General features: G+C 33.5%; 1 protein-coding gene across 1 annotated transcript in view; it reads right to left on the minus strand.

Annotated features, from left to right (window-relative positions):
* Skel (DM13 and DOMON_DOH domain-containing protein skeletor) overlaps positions 1–16,912 on the minus strand; it is a 64,809-nt gene that overhangs the window by 25,641 nt on the left and 22,256 nt on the right. The window lies entirely within an intron of this gene.

The raw sequence follows: 16,912 nt of genomic DNA on the forward strand, positions 1-16,912 counted from the left end.
TATAATTAAGTGGTGTATAAAATTTAGTCTAGGCAAGAGGTCGTTCTTTATTATAATAGAAGCTCTAAACCTTTTTTAATTTATAATGAACCACATCGATCCTTTATGTAATGTAACTACACCTGGAACCACCATATATCAGTTAGTATGGGAGAGAGATCGTTCTTTATTACTGTAAATGCCCAGCTAGCTGAGGAGAAAGAAAAAGCTTTCAGTTAACATGGGCTAGGTGTCGTTCTTTATTGTAATTTCTTTTGGATATTACTATGAAGCTTTGCCAAGGAATTTCTAGCCGACTTTTCAACAGCATCCGCTCTTTCAAAGAGAATTTTAATCTGTAATTTTGAATACTTTTCGTGATCCTGGTAAAACATGCGTAAAATATTTCTCAATTTACGAAGATCAGCCTGCATTTTTGCCATCTTCTTGTATTTCTGAATGTAATTTTTCCCTTTGTCCTTATGCGTTCTTCCGTACAACCTCGCAGAGAATTTAATTTTTTCATTATAGCTTTTGTCACCCCAGTATCTACCCATTATTCTGGTAGCAACTTTTTTCTTATGTTTGTTTCGGTAATCTTCATCATTATCATACCGTTCCCTGCTCTTTTGTCTAGCCTGCTCAATTGTTGCTCCTCTATAAAGTTTATCATTGTGATAACGCTCCTTGATCTTTTGTCTAGCCTGCTCAATTCTTGCTTCTCTATAAAGTTTATCATTGTGATAACGCTCCTTGATCTTTTGTTTAGCCTGCTCAATTCTTGCTTCTCTGTAATGTTCATCATTACCATACCGTTCCTTGATCTTTTGTTTGGCTGTCTCAATTTTTGCATGTCTATAATCTTCATCATTGTGATAACACATCTTGCTGTTTTCTTTTGCTCTCTCAATTATTACTTCGCGATACGCCTGGTCGGTTGAATACCTTTGTTTTGCTCTCTCAATTATTACTTCTCGATACACCTGGTCAGTTGAATACCTTTGCTTTTTTCTTTTCAAGTTACTATCTCTGTTGTTTGTGTAGTACTCTTTCTTCAACTTGCGTATAGCCTGCTTTGATCTAACCATTATTCTAATCAAGAATGAGAGAATTTTCAGTTTTGACTTTCCTTATATACTAATTATGACGTCACTCTATTCACGTCATAGCTCTAATATAAAACTATGATGACGTTCATTATTTATCTAGTAGGGTTTCAGACAAGGTATTTCTAATGATGTACTTTTGTTTTGATCTGACTCTATTTTTAGGAGTTTTGGGTTTTTATATTTCTTAGCATTGGACTGATCGTCTATTACTAGGTTGCTAGCTACTGCTGCAACCCAAATTCACATATATATTTATTTATGAGAGGCAGCCTGGCCGAGTGGTCCAAGGCACTGGTGTTAGCCACCAGTCTCTTCAGAGGCGTGGGTTCAATTCTTACCGCTGGTATACGATTATGTTTGAAAGACTGCAGTGTGAAAAGACATCAAAAATGCAGTTTTTGGTGGAAAAATTTATTCTCTTTTAGAAATAATTAATTTTAGTTACTATAGATTTTTAACCCAATTAATTTCCTTTAAAATGAGCTATTGAACAACCCTCTACGATGTTCCAGTGCCAAGCTATCTCTGGATACAAAAAAAGAAAAAAAGAAAAAAATATCCCGTTTGTGGAGAATAACGTGGTTCAAGTCAATTTTCTTGATTTTCAAGACAATATATTTCCCTTGCTGTTCAAGCCAAGGGACAAAAAGTTTCCTATACAGGGGTTTCAGACAAGGCGGTTCTAATGGTGTACTTTTTGTTTTGATCTGACTCCTTTGTTAGGAACTATGGGCTTTTATATTTCTTAACATTGGACGTGATCGTCTCTTACTAGGTTGCTAGCTACCGCTGCAACCCGGATTGCTAGCTACCGCTGCAACCCGGATTTACACAAGCTGCAAAGAACGCATAAGGGCAAAATTAAAAATTATATTCAGAAGTCCAAAAACATGGCAACAATGCTGACTGATCTTAGTAAATTTAGAAAAATTTTACGAATTTTTTACCGGGATTACGAAAAATATTCAAAATTAAAGATTAAAATTATCTCTGAAAGAATGGATTTTGTTGAAAAGTCAGCTACAGATGCTTTCGCAAAACTTCATAGTAATATCCAAAAGAAATGTTGCATGTTTAGTGAAAAGCTTCCAAGGTATGAACCGGCAACTGTGGAACAGTTTATAGATGTAATGGGAAATTTTATAGATCACTGTGAATATATGGAGGCATAATTGTTCTTTACTTAGTTTCAGCTTTAATTCGATGATCCAGACTTTATGTACTAACTACATCCAAAGACTATGACGTCATTGTTTAATATTGTATATAAAAAATTAAGTTTTTCGTAAAAAAAATTAATTAAAAAAAAAAATTAAGTACAAATAGTGCTAGATCTAGAGATTTCCTTTAAAATGAGCCATTGAACAACTCTCTACAATGTTCCAGTGCCAAGCTATCTGTGGAAAAGAAAGAAAAAAATATCCCGTTTGTGGAGAATAACGTGATAAAAGTCTATTTTCTGGATTTTCAAGCCAATATATTTTCTTTGTTATTCAAGCCAAAAGACGGTAAGTTTCCTTTATAGAGGTTTCGGACAAGGCGGTTCTAATGGTGTTCTTTTCGTTTTGATTTGACTCTTTGTTTAAGGGTTGAGGGGTTTCATATTTCTTAACAGTGTATGTGATCGTCTCTTACTAGGTTGCTAGCTACCGCAGCAACCCGGATGCCCACATCGTTCTTTACTCAGGCAGTGCTAGAGCGCTGTCTATGATAATAAACTGATTACACACAGGAAAAAGCCTACGGCTTTTTCTTCTTTGAAATAGTAAGAGACGAGTCTAAAGCAATCAAGTAGCTAGCTAAGTCCAATGTATGCAATTGTTTTTTATTCCAATGATCGTCTTTTATTGTAAGGTTGCTAGCTACCGCTGTAACCCGGACTAGGTTTCAGCCATCTCTACAGCCATGATACTGATGGAAATTACATAATCCCTATTTATGTTTCAGTTAACATGGGCAAGGTGTCGTTCTTTACTGTAAATTCTTCGGTACAACCTCGCAGAGAATTTAATTTTTTCATTATAGCTTTTGTCACCCCAGTATCTACCCATTATTCTGGTAGCAACTTTTTTCTTATGTTTGTTTCGGTAATCTATATCGTTATCATACCGTTCCTTGCTCTTTTGTTTCGCTGTCTCAATTTTCCCTTCTCGATACCCCTGATCCGTAAGATACCTCTGTTTTGCTCTGTCATATTTCATTTTCTTAAATCCTGGATCACAAGACATCTTAGTAGCAATCCTTACGCGTGCTCGAGCTTTATTGCGTTTGGTGGCATTTTTATCTCTTTTAAATAAACTTTTCTTATATTTCAGGATGTTAGCTTTATTTTTTGTGTAGTAAAGTTTTCTATTAGTAGAAATTTGGATTGTTCTATTTTGATATTGTTTTTGGTTATTCTTTCTTTTTTTCCACTCGCGTGAGACCATATTTTTTCAAGATTTAAAATTATTAAGCACACAAAATCCCGTGTCGAGTATCTAAAACCTAGCATAAAACAAAACTAATTTTAAAATTTTCAGGTATTTATCTTGTTTGAATTACAAAATTAGTATTATTGGTTAGACACCATAAATATTTTTGCAGTTTAAATAATAAGTTTAGTGATTCTGGACTGAAAACTAAAATAATTGCAATTATGAGACAATAATATGGAGATATGTACTTTACGGGTTACAGGATACAATAATAAATTTGAACTGAGATGAAAAAAAAATTTCTTCCAGGAGACAAAAAGCAAAACTAATTTTAGAATTTTCATGTATTTTTGTTGTTTAAATTAAAAAATTACTATTACTGATTAGGCATCATAAATATTTTTGCAGTTTACATAATAATTTTAGCGATTAAGCCAAAAAAGAAAATTTTGGTTCCAGGAGTTTCGGTTACTATTGAGACAAGTAGCTATTATTACTATAGAGTTCATTACATGGACTGTTTTATTGCTTCAAAATTCAAATATCTTTGAAAAGACTGCAGTATGAAAATACATCAAAAATGCAATTTTTTTGACAAAATTGATTCTACTTTAAAAAGTATTTTATTTTTAAATACAAAAGTGACTAGATGTTGCAATTTCCTTTAAAATGAGCTATTATACAGCTCTCTATGATTTTCCAGTGCCCAGCTAGCTGAGCAGAAAGAAAAAGCGGAAAGAAAAAAATATCCCGTTTGTGGAGAATAACGTGGTAAAAGTCAATTTTCTTGATTTTCAAGCCAATATATTTTCTTTGTTATTCAAGCCAAAGGGAGGTAAGTTTCCTTTATAGAGGATTCGGACAAGGCGGTTCTAATGGTGTACTTTTTGTTTTGATCTGACTCTTTTTTTAGGAGTTGGGGGGTTTTATATTTCTTGACATTGGAGGTGATCGTCTCTTACTAGGTTGCTAGCTACCGCTGCAACCCGGATTCTCTTAAAATGAGCCATTACACAGCTCTTTACTATGACAACGAACCGTTTGATTTAATACTTAAGTTACTATGGGTTAAAGTTCATTCCTTATTGTAATTTTCTATTCACGTCAAAGCTCTAATAAAACTATGACGGCATTCATTATTTATCTAATAGGGTTTCAGACAAGGTGGTTCTAATGATGTACTTTTCTTTTGATCTGAATCTATGTTTAGGAGTTGTATCATATTTTTAATTTTACAACTTTAATTAATGACGTCATAGTCTAAGCGGCTAGAATAATTGGCCGATAATCGAGAGGTTGGTGGTTTCAATCCAGCCGTGGTCGTTTTCTTTTAATTTATACTTCAGCTATCAATAAAACCATATCATTACCATATCATTAACTATAATTAAGTTGAGTGTATAATCTAGTATAGGCAAGAATTCATTCTTTATTATAAAACTTTTAGTTACTATGTGCCGTGGATTGTTCTTTACTAGGTTTCAGCTATATCCGATGAAATTTATGCTATAAGAGATCATAAAACAATTAATTTGCTTTTTATACATATCTCATATGGTCTAGTGGTTTAAGATAGTTGGCTTTCAACCAACTGGATTGGGTTCGAATCACGGTGTGGGAATTGTTTTTAAACAAAATCAGATGAAATTAATTAGCTAATTTGACAAGACATAGGTAACTAAGGGCAAGAGTTTGTTCTTTACTATAAAATTAATTCCAATGTATGCAGTGGTATGTTATTCCAATGATCGTCTTTTAATGTAATTTTGTTATATTTCTTAGCATTGGACTGATCATCTCTTACTAGGTTGCTAGCTACTGCTGCAACCCAAATTCACATATATATTTATTTATGAGAGGCAGCCTGGCCGAGTGGTCCAAGGCACTGGTGTTAGCCACCAGTCTCTTCGGAGGCGTGGGTTCAAATCTTACTGCTGGTATAATGTTTGAAAGACTGGAGTGTGAAAAGACATCGAAAATGCAGTTTTTGGTGGAAAAATCTATTCTCTTTTAGAAATAATTTATTTTAGTTACAAAAGGTTTTTAACCCAATTAATTTACTTTAAAATGAGCTATTGAACAACCCTCTACGATGTTCCAGTGCCAAGCTATCTCTGGAAAAGAAAGAAAAAAGAAAAAAATATCCCGTTTGGGGAGAATAACGTGGTAAAAGTCAATTTGCTTGATTTTCAAGCCAATATATTTCCCTTGCTGTTCAAGCCAAGGGAGAGAAAGTTTCCTATACAGGGGTTTCGGACAAGGCGGTTCTAATGGTGTACTTTTTGTTTTGATCTGACTCCTCTGTTAGGAACTATGGGTTTTTATATTTCTTAACATTGGACGTGATCGTCTCTTACTAGGTTGCTAGCTACCGCTGCAACCCGGATAATACATCCAACGAATATAACGTCATTGATCAATTTTGTACATAAGAAATTAAGTTTTTCGCAAAAAATTGATTCTATTTAAAAAAAAATTAAGTGCAAATGGCACTAGATCTAGAGATTTTCTTTAAAAGAAGCCATTGAATAAATCTCTACGATGTTCCAGTGCCAAGATATCTGTGGAAAAGAAGAAAGAAAAAAATATGCCGTTTGTGGAGAGTAACGTGGTTAAAGTCAATTTTCTTAATTTTCAAGCCACTATGTTTTCTTTGTTATTCAAGCCAAAGGGCGGTAAGTTTCCTTTTTAGGCGTTTCGGACAAGGCGGTTCTAATGGTGTACTTTTTGTTTTAATCTGACTCTTTTTTTAGGAGTTAGGGGTTTTTATATTTCTTAACATTAGACGTGATCGTCTCATACTAGGTTGCTAGCTACCGCTCTAACCCGGACTAGCTTCCTCTCGAACCAGGATTATGTAATATTTTAGTGTATGAACGAATTTAGTACCATATCTTATATGTAAAATATTTATCATAAGTCTATTGTAGCCCAATGGTAATCACGCCCGCTTGTCACGCGGATGACCAGGGTTCGATACTCCGTTGAATGGAATTTTCAATATATTGACTTGAAATATAACTTTATAAACCTATACTATAGTTAAGTGGCCTACAAAAGTTATAGGGGCAAGAGTTTTATCTTATAGTAATTACTATGGGATTTGATCGTCTCTTACTAGGTTGCCAGCTAGCGCTGCAACCCGGATTATAATTAACCAGACCAATTCATTATATAATTTTTTGTGTATTAACGAAATTCTTATTATGTCTTATATGTAACTTTTATTTCATAAGTCTTCGATAGTCTAATGGTAAGCATACCCGCTTGTAACGTGGGAGAACGGGGTTGGAATCTCCGTCGGGTAGAACTTCTAATAGGTTGAATTAAGAGCAAGATCTTTTGGGCTTGAGTTTGTTCTTTACTATGTTAAGTGGCGTATAAAATTTAGTATAGGCAAGAGGTCGTTCTTTATTATAATGTTTTGATTTTACTCTTTTCTTAGGAGTTATGGGTTTTTATATTTCTTAACATTGGACTGATCGTTTCTTACTAGGTTGCTAGCTACAAATGCAACCCGGATTAGATTTATAAATTAGATTATAGGTAGAGCTGCAACCATGATACTACAATCACTCCACTTGTTAACGTTAAATAAAACTTTACCAGCCTATAATATAGTTAAGTTGCCTATGTAAGCTAGTATAGGCAAGAGTTGGTTCTTTATTGTAACTACGATGTTCCAGTGCCAAGCTATCTCTGGATACAAAAGAAAAAAGAAAATAAAAAAGAAAAAAATATCTCGTTTAGGCAGAATGTTGTAGTAGCTGCCACTTTTCTTTATTTTCAAGCCAATATATTTCCCTTTCTGTTCAAGCCAAGGGACAGAAAGTTTCCTTTACAGGGGTTTCGGACAAGGCGGTTCTAATTGTGTACTTTTTGTTTTGATCTGACTCCTCTGTTATGAACTATGGGTTTTTATATTTCTTAACATTGGACGTGATCGTCTCTTACTAGGTTGCTAGCTACCGCTGCAACCTTGATATTATTTCATGACGTCTTCAGAAACAACAATACAATTTCGTGTATTTCTATTCACGTCATAGCTCTAATTTATCTAGTAGGGTTTCAGACAAGGTAGTTCTAATGATGTACTTTTGTTTTGATCTGACTGTATTTTTAGGAGTTTTGGGTTTTTATATTTCTTAGCATTGGACTGATCGTCTCTTGCTAGGTTGCTAGCTACTGCTGCAACCCAAATTATGAGAGGCAGCCTGGCCGAGTGGTCTAAGGCACTGGTGTTAGCCACCAGTCTCTTCGGAGGCGTGGGTTCAAATCTTACCTCTGGTATAGGATTATGTTTGAAAGACTGCAGTGTGAAAAGACATCAAAAATGCAGTTTTTGGTGGAAAAATTTATTCTCTTTTAGAAATAATTTGTTTTAGTTACTATAGATTTTTAACCCAATTAATTTCCTTTAAAATGAGCCATTGAACAACTCTCTACGATGTTCCAGTGCCAAGCTATCTCTGGATACAAAAAAAAAAAGAAAAAAAAGAAAAAAATATCCCGTTTAGGCAGAATGTTGTAGTAGCTGCCACTTTTCTTGATTTTCAAGCCAATATATTTCCCTTGCTGTTCAAGCCAAGGGACAAAAAGTTTCCTATACAGGGGTTTCGGACAAGGCGGTTCTAATGGTGTACTTTTTGTTTTGATCTGACTCCTTTTTTAGGAACTATGGGTTTTTATATTTCTTAACATTGGACGTGATCGTCTCTTATTAGGTTGCTAGCTACCGCTGCAACCCGGATTACTAGCTACCGCTGCAACCTGGATATGGACTAAAGTTCGTTCTTTAATGTAAAAATTCGATGATCGAGCCTTTATGTAACCCAGATTAAAAAATTATTATCATATCTTATATGTATTTTTTATGTTATAAGTCTTCGATAGTCTAATGGTAAGTATGCCCACTTGTTACCTGGAAGAAGCGGGTTCGATTCCCCGTCGGAGAGAACTTTTAATATGTTGAATTAAAAACACTATCTTTTCAATTTAAAATTTAAAAAAGAAACTTGTTTATTTACATTCTAGCTAAAATAATTAAGATAATATGAATGAACCACAGTGTTCAGTTTCTTTGAACTTGAGTTCGTTTTTTAGCTATAAATACAAACAGGAAAAAGCCTACGGCTTTTTCTTCTTTTAAATAGTAAGAGACAAAACTCAAACAATCAAGTAGCTAACTAAGTCCAATGTATGGAATGGTTTGTTATTTCAGTGATCGTTTTTTAAAGTACAAATATAAATACTGTAATCTTACCCATAGTGAAGTTGCGTATGCAAGTTTGTATAGGAAAGAGTTTGATCTTTATTATATATTTAAAATGAGCCATTAAACAACTCTCTACGATGTTCCAGTGCCAAGCTATCTGTGGAATTACTAACCTTTTTTAACTAACCTAATTTCCCTAACCTAAATTAACTAAAATTTAGTATAGGCAAAAAGTCGTTCTTTATTATAAAAAAAAAAATTAAGTACAAATGGCACTACATCTAGAGATTTCCTTTAAAATGAGCCATTGAACAACTCTCTACGATGTTCCAGTGCCAAGCTATCTGTGGAAGAGAAGAAGAAGAAAGAAAAAACAATCCCGTTCGTGGAGAATAACGTGGTTAAAGTAAATTTTCTTGATTTTCAAGCCAATATATTTTCTTTTTTATTCAAGCCAAAGGGCGGTAAGTTTCCTTTATAGGGGTTTTGGACAAGCCGATTCTAATGGTGTTCTTTTGTTTTGATCTGACTCATCTGACGTGATCATCTCTTACTAGGTTGCTAGCTACCGCTGCAACCCGGATGTTCTAAACGCCTATTTGAAGCAGAATAATGCCTTGGTCTTTAATATATTTATAAAAAATATTTAAGTTACTGTTGGCTAGAGTCTGTTCTTTATTATAAATTTTTCTAATTGATTACAAACAGGAAAAAGCCTACGGCTTTTTCTTCTTTGAAATAGTAAGAGACTAGCCTTAAGCAATCAAATAGATAACTAAATCAAATGTATGTAATGGGTTTTTATTCCAATGGTCGTCTTTTAATGGAAAATTTTAATATATTGGCCCAAAATATAACTGTACTAGCCTACACTATAGTTAAGTGGCCTATAAAATTTAGTAGAGGCAAGAGGTCGTTCTTTATTATATATGACTGCAGTATGAAAAGACATCAAAAATGCAGTTTTTAGTGGAAAAATTTATTCTGTCTTAGAAATAATTTATTTTGGTTACAAAAGATTTTTAACCCATTTAATTTCCTTTAAAATGAGCCATTGAACAACTCTCTACGATGTTCCAGTGCCAAGCTATCTGTGGAAAAGAAAAAAAAATATGCCGTTGTGGAGAATAACGTGGTTAAGGTCAATTTTCTTGATTTTCAAACCAATATATTTCCCTTGATGTTCAAGCCAAATGACAGAAAGTTTCCTATACAGGGGTTTCGGACAAGACGGTTCGAATAGTGCACTTTTTGTTTTCATCTGACTCCTTTTTTAGGAGCTATGGGTTTTTATATTTCTTAACATTGGACGTGATCGTCTCTTACTAGGTTGCTAGCTACCGCTGCAACCCAGATACCGATGATTTGTATTTCAGTTAACATGGGCTAGATGTTGCTCTTTACTATAAAATTTAAAGGTAAATTAAAAATAATTTCAAAACTATATTATATGTCAGCAATTCCTGATGAAACTTACATACTTCCCATTTATAATGAACTATTTCAATCCTTTATGTATTAGTATAGGCAAGAGTTCGTTTTTTATTATAATTCAAGCCAAGGGACAGAAAGTTTACTATACAAGGGTTTCGGATAAGGCGGTTCTAATGGTGTACTTTTTGTTTTGATGTGACTCATTTTTTAGGAGCTCTGGGTTTTTATATTTCTTAACATTGGACGTGATCGTCTCTTACTAGGTTGCTAGCTACCGCTGTAACCCGGATAACTAAGGGCAAGAGTTCGTTCTTTATTATAAAATAACAATAGTATTATTTCATGACGTATTCAGAAACAACAATATAATTTCGTGTTTTTCTATTCACGTCATAGCTCTAATATAAAACTATGATGACTGACATTCATTATTGATCTTGTAGGGTTTCAGACAAGGTAGTTCTAATGATGTACTTTTGTTACTATATACTATATATTACCTATACTATAGTTAAGTGACCTATAAAATTTAGTATAGGCAAAAGGTCGTTCTTTATTATAATTATTGTAATCCTTGTCAGATCTAGTTTTAGAGCATTTTTCAATAGTTGTCTCGTACTTTTCAGGACAGTTTGTTCTACTACACAGAGAATTTTTTGCCAAATATTCAGTAGAACTAAACGAACTGTTTAAAACACAGTTAGAAATGCTTTTTTTTTTGAGTCAGTGTTCCAGGAATTTGTTCTAAATCATTAGTCTTACAAACACATTTACTAATAACCCTAACAGGCTCGTTTTCGCCATAATTGAAAAACATTGCTTTTCCTTCGCTGTTGATAGGTATGCTTGTATATATATTTTTTTTGCTGCTACATAAACTGCAATTGCTCCTTCCAAAATTAATATACGAATTTTCTAAGAAGTACGCCTCCGTACATTCACTGTGTTGTCGGACATTTTCCATTGCATCTATAAACTGTTCCGCAGTTGCCAATCCATACCTTGGAAGCTTTTCGTTAAACTGACAACATTTCTTTTGGATATTACTATGAAGCTTTGCCAAAGAATTTCTAGCCGACTTTTCAACAGCATCCGCTCTTTCAAAGAGAATATTAATCTGTAATTTTGAATACTTTTCGTGATCCCAATAAAACATGCGTAAAATGTTTCTCAATTTACAAAGATCAGCCTGCATTTTTGCCATCTTCTTGTATTTCTGAATGTAATTTTTCCCTTTGTCCTTATGCGTTCTTCGGTACAACCTCGCAGAGACTTTAATTTTTTCATTATAGATTTTGTCACCCCAGTAACGCTCCTTAATATTTTGTTTTGCTGTCTCAATTTTTACTTCTCGATACACCTGGACGGTTGAATAACTTTTCTTCTGGTTTTTCTTATATTTGATGCGGTAATCTTCATCATTGTGATAACTCTCCTTGAACTTTTGTTTTGCTGTCTCAATTTTTGTATGTCTATAATCTTCATCATTGTGATAACACATCTTGCTCTTTTGTCTAGCCTGCTCAATTCTTGCTTCTCTGTAATCTTTATCATTGTGATAACGCTCCTTGATCTTTTCTCTAGCCTGCTCAATTTTTACTTCTCGATACGCCTGGTCGGTTGAATACCTTTGTTTTGCTCTCTCAATTTTTACTTCTCGATGCGCCTGGTCGGTTGAATACCTTTGCTTTTCTCTTTTCAAGATACTATCTCTGTTGTTTGTGTAGTACTGTTTTTTCAAATTGCGTATAGCTTGCATCGATCTAACCATTATTCTAATCAAGATTGAGAGAATTTACATCTTTGTCGTTCTTAAGTAGTAATTATGACGTCACGGCGTAATGATTTTATTGACGTCATGGCGCAATGATATTATTTCATGACGTCATCAGAAACAACAATACGACATTCATTATTTATCTAGTAGGGTTTGAGACAAGGTAGTTCTAATGATGTACTTTTGTTTTGATCTTACTCTATTTTTAGGAGTTTTGTTATATTTCTTAGCATGGGACTGATCGTCTCTTACTAGGTTGCTAGCTACTGCTGCAACCCAAATTCACATATATATTTATTTATGAGAGGCAGCCTGGCCGAGTGGTCCAAGGCACTGGTGCTAGCCACCAGTCTCTTCGGAGGTGTGGGTTCAAATCTTACCGCTGGTATACGATTATTTGTTTGAAAGACTGCAGTGTGAAAAGACATCAAATATGCAGTTTTTGGTGGAAAAATTTATTCTCTTTTAGGAATAATTTATTTTAGTTACTATAGATTTTTAACCCAATTAATTTCCTTTAAAATGAGCTATTGAACAACCCTCTACGATGTTCCAGTGCCAAGCTATCTGTGGAAAAGAAAAAAAATAAGAAAAGAGAAAAAAATATCCCGTTTGGGGAGAATAACGTGGTTAAAGTCAATTTTCTTGATTTTCAAGCCAATATATTTTCCTTGCTGTTCAAGCCAAGGGACAGAAAGTTTCCTATACAGGGGTTTCGGACAAGGCGGTTCTAATGGTATACTTTTTGTTTTGATCTGACTCCTTTGTAAGGAACTATGGGTTTTTATATTTCTTAACATTGGACGTGATCGTCTCTTACTAGGTTGCTAGCTATCGCTGCAACCCGGATTGCTAGCTACCGCTGCAACCCGGACGAAATGATTGACAATGCTGATGATTAGAGTTCGGTCTTAAAGTTATCATATACTGTTAAAATTCTTTTTTATATGAATGTTTCTTGGTGTAGTGGTTAGCACTTAGTTCGGTATTTAAGTTATCATATACCGTTAAAATTCTTTCTTAAATGAACGTATCTTGGTGTAGTGGTTAAAACATAAGACTTTGAATCTGGCGATCTGAGTTCAAATTCCGGTGGGCAGTTCCTAAGAAATGTAGCTTACTTATGCTACCATTTAGGTTTCCGCCTTAATTCTTTCTTTTCAAAATTAAATTAGTTACTATCGCCATGATTTAGTTCTTTACCATGTCGTAACAATTTGTTTTTTAATAATAATTAAGTTTGTTAATTGCAAAAGGTTTCTATATATAGCAGTTTTCTTTAAAATGAGCCATTACAAAGCTATTAATTATGATCACAAACTGTTTGATTTAATACTTAAGTTACTATGGGTTCAGTTCGTTCCTTATTGTAATGCAACCCGGATATCTAGCTACCACTGCAACCCGGATTTGCACAGGCAAGAGTTCGTTCTTTATTGTAATAATATAAATACTGTCTTTATTATAATTTAACCCAATTAATTCCCTTTAAAATGAGCCATTGAACAACTCTCTACGATGTTCCAGTGCCATGCTATCTGTTGAATTACTAACCTATACTATAATTAAGTGGCGTATAAAATTTAGTATAGGCAAGAGGTCGTTCTTTATTATAAAATCTTAACTATAGTGAAGCTGCGCATGCAAGTGAGTATAGGGAAGAGTTTGATCTTTATTATATATGTTTCAGTTAACATGGGCAAAATGTCGTTCTTTATTTTAATTATATTTTAAAGATAATTTGTTTTAATTAAAAAAAATTTTTAACCCCATTAGTTTCCTTTAAAATGAGAAATTGAACAACTCTCTACGATGTTCCAGTGCCAAGCTATCTGTGAAATTACTAACCTATACTATCGTTAAGTGGCGTTTAAAATTTAGTATAGGCAAGAGGTCGTTCTTTACTGTAAAATAACTAAATCAAATGTATGTAATGGGTTTTTATTCCAATGGTCGTCTTTTAATGGAAAATTTTAATATGTTGGCCTTAAATATAACTGTACTAGCCTACACTATAGTTAAGTGGCCTATAAAATTTAGTAGAGGCAAGTGGTCGTTCTTTATTATAACTTCGATCTAACCATTATTCTAATCAAGACTGAGAAAATTTACATCTTTGTTGTTCTTAAGTAGTAATTATGACGTCACAGCGTAATGATTTTATTGACGTCATAGCGCAATGATATTATTTCATGACGTCTTCAGAAACAACAATATAATTTCGTGTTTTTCTATTCACGTCATAGCTCTAATCTAATATAAAGCTATGACGACATTCATTATCTATCTAGTAGGGTTTCAGACAAGGTAGTTTCAATGATGTACTTTCGTTTTGATCTTACTCTATTTTTAGGAGTTTTGTTATATTTCTTAGCATGGGACTGATTGTCTCTTACTAGGTTGCTAGCTACTGCTGCAGCCCAAATTCACATATATATTTATTTATGAGAGGCAGCCTGGCCGAGTGGTCCAAGACACTGGTGTTAGCCACCAGTCTCTTCGGAGGCGTGGGTTCAAATCTTACCGCTGGTATACGATTATGTTTGAAAGACTGCAGTGTGAAAAGACATCAAAAATGCAGTTTTTCGTGGAAAAATTTATTCTCTTTTAGAAATAATTTATTTTAGTTACTATAGATTTTTAACCCAATTAATTTCATTTAAAATGAGCTATTGAACAACCCTCTACGATGTTCCTGTGCCAAGCTATCTGTGGAAAAGAAAAAAAAAAGAAAAAAGAAAAAAATATCCCGTTGGGGGAGAATAAGGTGGTTAAAGTCAATTTTCTTGATTTTCAAGCCAATATATTTCCCTTGCTGTTCAAGCCAAGGGACAGAAAGTTTCCTATACAGGGGTTTCGGACAAGGCGGTTCCAATGGTGTACTTTTTGTTTTGATCTGACTCCTTTGTTAGGAACTATGGGTTTTTATATTTCTTAACATTGGACGTGATCGTCTCTTACTAGGTTGCTAGCTACCGCTGCAACCCGGATTCCTAACCTATACTATAATTAAGTGGCGTATAAGATTTAGTATAGGCAAGAGGTCATTCTTTATTATAATTTATCAGTTACTATGGTTGAGAGATCGTTCTTTACTGTAGCAAGTCGACGATTTTGTTTTGGCCTTATTATAATTGGTATGGTGAAATAATAATATGCATATGGCTCTTAAATCATACTTCTTTATGGTTCCATATGGTCTAGTGGCTAGGATAGTTAACTTTCTCTTAACAGGCTCGGGTTCGATTCTAGGTGTGGGAAAATTTTTAACTCTATAATCTTCAATTTGAACCTTTTATAATCTATAATGATGTATAATATAAATACTGTAATCTTAACTACAGTGAAGTTGCGTATGCAAGTTAGTATAGGGAAGAGTTCGATCTTTATTATAACTGCAACCCGGATAACCACGAACTGTTTGAAAATACGAACTTTTTTAATTTAATTACTCTAACTGTTGTCGGTCTGATCTGATCTGTTCTCGGTCTGATCTGATCTTTTATTTGTTTAATGTGAAGCTACAAACAGGAAAAATCCTAAGGCTTTGTCTTAATTGGAATAGTAAGAGACGACTTGGCTACAACCTACGATCTTGACACCATTGATCAATCTTTAACATGAAACCCCAAAAAATAAAAAAAACAATACATTGTGCAAACATTCTTCTTTACTTAGGCAGCGCTGTTAAGTTGCCTATGATTCTAATTTGAATTAAAAAATTAAATTTACTGCTCAGACATCATAAATAATTTTACAGTTTGCAGTTAAATAAAATTATTTTATTTAAAATTTTCAGGATTATTCTAGTTTCAGTTAACAAATGAATTTTTTGTTAAAGCCCCCCAAAAATTACTGTATTTTATATAATAATGGATAATTATATAAAAAAAACCGTATTGACAAACACCATTTATGATGAACTATATTGGTCCCTTATGTAATAATAAAAATAATTTGTTTTAATTACAAGAAGTTTTTAACCCCATTAATTTTCTTTAAAATGAGCCATTGAACAACTCTCTACGATGTTCCAGTACCAAGCTATCTATTGAATTACTAACCTATACTATAATTAAGTAGCGTATAAAATCTAGTATAGGCAAGAGGTCGTTCTTTATTATAATGATTTTCCAAAACATATTTAAAACTTTTAGTTACTATATGCTTCGGTTTGTCTTTCACTTGATTGCAGCTATAGCTACAACTATCATTTAGAGCTCGTTCTTTACTATATAAAAATACTAAACTTTTCAGTTAGTAAAGCCTGAAGTTCATTCTTTATTATAAAATAAATTACAAACAGGAAAAAGCCTACGGCTTTTTCTTCTTTGGAATAGTAAGAGACGATCCTCAAATAATCAGGCAGCTAACTAGGTTTATAATTTGTTCTTTAATATAAACTGCATTAATTGGATATTTTAATATATCCTATATGGTCTAGAGGTTGGGATAGCTCTCACCCAGCAGGCTTGAGTTCAATTTCCGTATGGGAAATTTTTACTTATGATGATTTCTTAAGGAACATAATTAAAATTTCTTAATGTAATAAAAATAATTTGTTTTAATTAAAAAAGGTTTTTAACCCCATTAATTTCCTTTAAAATGAGCCATTGAACAACTCTCTACGATGTTCCAGTGCCATGCTATCTGTTGAATTACTAAACTATACTATAATTAAGTGGCGTATAAAATTTAGTATAGGCTAGAGGTCGTTCTTTATTATAAAAACTATGACGACATTCAATATTTATCTAGTAGGGTTTCAGACAAGGTAATTCTAATGATGTACTTTTGTTTTGATCTGACTCTATTTTTAGGAGTTTTGTTATATTTCTTAGCATTGGACTGATCGTCTCTTACTAGATTGCTAGCTACTGCTGCAACCCGGATTCACATATATATTATTTATGAGAGGCAACCTGGCCGAGTGGTCCAAGGCACTGGTGTTAGCCACCAGTCTCTTTGGAGGCGTGGGTTC

Source organism: Artemia sp. Qi Xiang Cuo, chromosome 4, assembly GCF_049724085.1.
Source record: "Artemia sp. Qi Xiang Cuo chromosome 4, ASM4972408v1, whole genome shotgun sequence".
In the NCBI taxonomy this organism is placed as follows: Eukaryota; Metazoa; Arthropoda; class Branchiopoda; order Anostraca; family Artemiidae; genus Artemia; species Artemia sp. Qi Xiang Cuo.